Genomic DNA, 4,987 nt, shown 5'->3' on the forward strand with positions numbered 1-4,987 from the left:
TTTTTAGAGTGAACAAAAAAAATAAATAAACACGTAGAGATCTTGTCTCCTCTACACCTTTTCATTATTTGTGTGATTATAAGATGTAGTCTGCTAGGGTTATCATTTGCAAAAGCCTGCCTATTCCTTCTCATTCCTTTGTCAAGAATTCCCTTGATGTATTTCTAGATCATCATCATAAAGATGTTGTAAAAATGGCCAAAAAGAGTTATAGGTTAGAATTTACTGCTATTTTATAGTCTCTTCTTTTGATTGTTTGGCTAATAAGGCCTGAGACTTCTCATGAAATATTTGGACCCTCATTCTTTTTCAGAAATGTTGAGAATTTATTCCTGAGTGCCTTCAACATGGTGTAGACCTCTTCTGTGTATACTTCCTCTAATCCAGGGGTTCTTCCCATCCTGCTTCTCTTTAGTGTTATTTCTAATTTTCCATGCAAGTACATCAGTCTATATAAGTCACATAGTCCAGATGTGGTCAGGTCACTTCACTATCATCAATGGAAAAATAATTTGTTAGGTATATCTTCCCTGATTTTTTCCATTTTCCTAATCTGTTCATTGTCCTTCTAGTTTCCTCCTTAAATTCTCTAGGAATAATCAGTTTGGATATTTGCTGTTCCCATCTCTGTTCCTACCTATGGGTGATAATTTTCACTGTCTCCCACCATCATACTCCATAAGATTTTATAAATGAGTTTAAATTCTAAACTTGTTTTTTTCTTGGTCACTATTTCTCGTCACTTGACAAGGAGGTCAAGAGTTCACTGACAGACTTTTTCTGGGGTCTTTTGTTTTTGGTCTCATTGTGGTGATTGAGTTAGATTGTATTCTGATGCTTTTCCATCTCAATTATTTTTCTGTTTATCCTGTATATAGCTTATTTTTTTTTAGTCTTCTGTGTATTTATTGTTTTTACAGCAGAATGCCCAACACAGATCATCATAACTGCCAAAGTCAGCTGTGCAAAATAGTATATATAGTGCTTAAGTACAAATGGGACACATGATTTTTTTAAAATAAATACTTAAACACAAATTTATGGTCCTACAAAAGAGCATTTAAACTAGATGGTCTAAGTTGATCTGCCTCCTTGGACCCACAGTAACTGTTATTTTCCCAAAAAACCAATAGAATCAATATACTGAATCATCATCAGTTCCACTGTGTGAATAATGGATCACAATAAATGAGTCCCTTTTTCTAAGAGCTTTTCCTGGCTCCCCTACAAACATGATCTGGTCTGGATAAAAAGACAACAGGTATTTCTTGAAGGTCAATGGTCCAAAATGCTAAGTATGGTTAAGTATTCTACATGATCTATATTCACTGGTTCCTTTTTTAATTAGAATGTACTTAGATTACTTTCTTCAATTCATCATACAGGACAAGCACGAAAGCTCCACCCATGCCTCTAAGAACATTGGACCAGGCACCCTTGAAGAAAGCTTTGCCACCCTCATCTTTAGCAATCTTCTTCCAGCAGTCAATTGTCCCAGTGTACATGATATCGGCTCCTTTGCGACCAGACTGCATCATCATTCGCCCCCTTACTGTATCAAAGGGATAGGAGACCACACCTGCTACAGCAGTCACTGATTGTGCAATCATCCAGCTTATCACAATGTGAGTGTTCTTAGGATCTGGGAGCATACCTTTTGTTGTATCATAGATTCCAAAGTAAGCTGCTCTATAGATAATGATACCCTGCACTGAGACATTGAAACCTTGATACAAGCCCCGAATTCCATCAGACTTGGTGATTTTCACAAGGCAGTCTCCCAGGCCTTTGAATTTCCTCTCAGTGCCGGATTTTCCAACATCAGCTGCCAAGCGGGTTCTCGCAAAATCCAAGGGGTAGACAAAGCAGAGAGAAGTGGCTCCGGCTGCACTGCCAGAGGCAAGATTGCCAGCAAAATACCTCCAAAACTGCGTGTGCTTGTCCACTCCTCCCAAGAACACCTGCTTAACTTATCCTTAAAGGCAAAGTTAAGGGCCTGGGTGGGGAAGTATCTGATGACATTGGCTAAGTTACCCCGCCAGAAGGAAAGCACCCCTTGTTCCTTTGGAATTCGGACTATACAATCCACTATGCCTTTGTACTGCTTATCTGCAGCAATGTGTTTGCTGGCATGCTGCACCTGCAGTAGCAGCTTTACTCTCTCGATGGGGGCCACCGCGGTCTTGGAGATGGCGGCGGCGATGCCACCGGCCAGGAAGTCCTTGGCGAAGGAGATGGCCTGTTCCGTCATGGTCACAGAGGGGGAAGGTACTGGAGGCGGAGGAGGAAAGCCGCGGAGACAGGGCCCAAAGCTGGGGAACTCGCTGCTGCCTGCACAGCCCCTTGCTACAGCTCGGACCGAAAGGTATATATAGCTTATTTTGCAGATATTTTGTTTGCATGTTGTCTCACTCATTAGATTGTAAGCTCCTTGAGGATAGGGACTGTCTTTTGTTTCTTTTTTTTTTTTTATATTTTTGGTCTTTATTAATTTGTTTGTTTACTTTTAGTTTACAAGATTCAATTCCACAATGAGTTGCAAATTTTCTCCCCCTTTCTTTCCTCCCCCCTTATGACGGCATACAATCAAGTATAGGATCTGCAAATACTTTCACATTAGACATTAGTCAGGGTATAAAGACAAATTGTATCAGATGGAATGAGAAATGGGAAAGAAGAAACAAAATCAAACAAGAAAAAGAAAAGAAAAGGATTGGGTAGTTTTCTTCAATCTGGATTCAAACTCAGTTCTTTCTAGTTCTTTGTCCATCATGAGTCTTTTGGGATTGACGTATAATACTGCATTGTTGAGAAGAGTCCAGTCTATCAAAGTTGGTTGTCACACATACGTTGTGTCTGTAATTGTGTACAAATTTCTCCTGGCTCTACTCTTCTCATTCAGCATCAGTTCGTATAAGTCTTTCCAGGTAAATATGAAGTCCATCTGCTCCTCGTGTCTTATGGCACAATAGTATTCCATTACATGCATATACCACAACTTGTTCAGCCATTCCCCAATTGATGGGCTCTTTTGTCTCTTTTTGTATCCCCAGTACTTAGTACAGTGCCTGACACCCAGTAGATGCTTAATGAAGGCTTACTGTCTGACTGATTAAGGTGAGTTAAATTTCCATAGGGAATTTTAATAGTCTTGTTGATGTCTATCTGTTTAAACAAATCAAGTTAAGATTATCCTAATTACATGCTGTATCTTTTCCTTTTTAGTCTTTTTAAATTCAGAATTGATTCTGTTCAATAGCAATGATGTTAGAACAAAAAACATATAATATACAACACTATACGTAATATTTGTTTTATGTGCATATCTTTATATCCATATATGTGAGAGGCAATGTGGCATAGTGGATAGAGTTTGCTTCAGAGACAGAAAGAGCTGGTTTCAAATCCAGTTTCTGGTACATACTGGCTATGTGACCTTCAGCAAGGTTCTCAACCTCTCATTGCTCAAGGCAGCTCTTTAAGATAAGATAGCAGATGACAATATTGGGAAAGGATGCTTCTTCATTTGGGAATTCTCTGTACCAATGAAATCACTAGTCCAGTACCTATCTCTGTAATATATACACAATATTTATACATATATATAAATATCTACATATGTATAAATAGATATCTACACATGTGTATACATATGTAGCATAGATAAATATATATATGCATTTACACAAAGATACATATGCATCTATGTATCTATGTGTTTGCTCACATATAATACACTTATTTCAAAACATCAAGGTCCTGTAATTTCATTCCAGTGACACAGACTACGACCCCTTATATACATGAGCACACAGTTTTCTTAAATTTCTATGGCTTGAAAGGTTTTGTGAAAGAAAATTTCATCATTCAATGGCTGACCCTTCTCAGTTTCTCTGAGCTGAGCTGTCTATCTTTGTGCTTATACTGGAAGCCAAGAGAACATATCATAGCTGTCATAGCCTTCAAAAGCCCTAGATAACAATGAGCATTAGTCAAAGTGTTCATATTTGAGCTTGTATTGGAAGCCATTCCAGTTTGTCACAACTTTGTGTACATTGTGTAGTACTAATACAATGAGGATATTAGTACTACGATAGAGAATAAATGTGATATGTACTACAATAGATTATAACACAAAAGACTGGTCACAAACTGTGATTCCAGAAGGACCTTAGACATCATTTACTCTAATATGACATGAAATAATATAATATAACAAAACCTAACATGGCATAGTACTGTACAATGAGGCTGTTAGTACCACAAAATATAATAAATTATGATATATGCTATAATAAACTAACACATACAAACAAACCTGGTCACAAATTTTGGTTCTAGAAGGAGTTTAGAGATTATGTACTTCAATATACAAAATAATAAACAATATACAAAACAATTAATATAATATAATGTGACATGATGACATGATGTGATAAAACATAACATGTCATATCATATCATTTTATACAGATATCACTTTTACTTCATACTTATATAAGGCAGATTATTAAATTCTCAATCCAGAGGCTACTAGGTTGCACAGTAGATACAGAATTAAACTTAGTCAGGAATACAAATTCAAATCCTGCTTAAAACACTTAATAGCTGAGTGAATCTGGGTAAGTCACTTTAAAAATTTTTCTTTTTGCCTCAGTTTCTTTATCTGTAAAATGGTAATAAAAATAGCACCTATCTCTCAGAGTAGTTGTGATTCTTTGTAAATCAATATCTAAATTATAGTCTTTATTATTTCTATTTTAAATGACAAAATATGGTGCATATAATAAATAATATAATAAATCTGTCTCCCTGCTCTTCCCACAAAGGCAGCTACCCTGAATATTCTTCAGAGTGGCAAGCAGACAGGCCTTACATGAGATAGAGAAATAAAAGAACATAGGGCACACACCAGGGGTGAAGGTCCCAGGTTCCAGATGCTATGGGCAGCTTTAAAACTTGGAACCAATGGGTGACAGGGAAGCTT

The 4,987-nt window shown here is 37.0% G+C and overlaps 1 pseudogene; it reads right to left on the bottom strand.

The window, feature by feature from the left end:
- Nucleotides 1-879: 879 nt before the first annotated feature.
- Nucleotides 880-2,368, bottom strand: LOC138143102 (ADP/ATP translocase 3-like; annotated as a pseudogene).
- Between the last annotated feature and the right edge of the window lie 2,619 nt (nt 2,369-4,987).

Source organism: Petaurus breviceps, unplaced genomic scaffold, assembly GCF_028583685.1.
Source record: "Petaurus breviceps papuanus isolate PSGF00001 unplaced genomic scaffold, PetGlider_PUasm1.0 138, whole genome shotgun sequence".
Classification (NCBI taxonomy): Eukaryota; Metazoa; Chordata; class Mammalia; order Diprotodontia; family Petauridae; genus Petaurus; species Petaurus breviceps.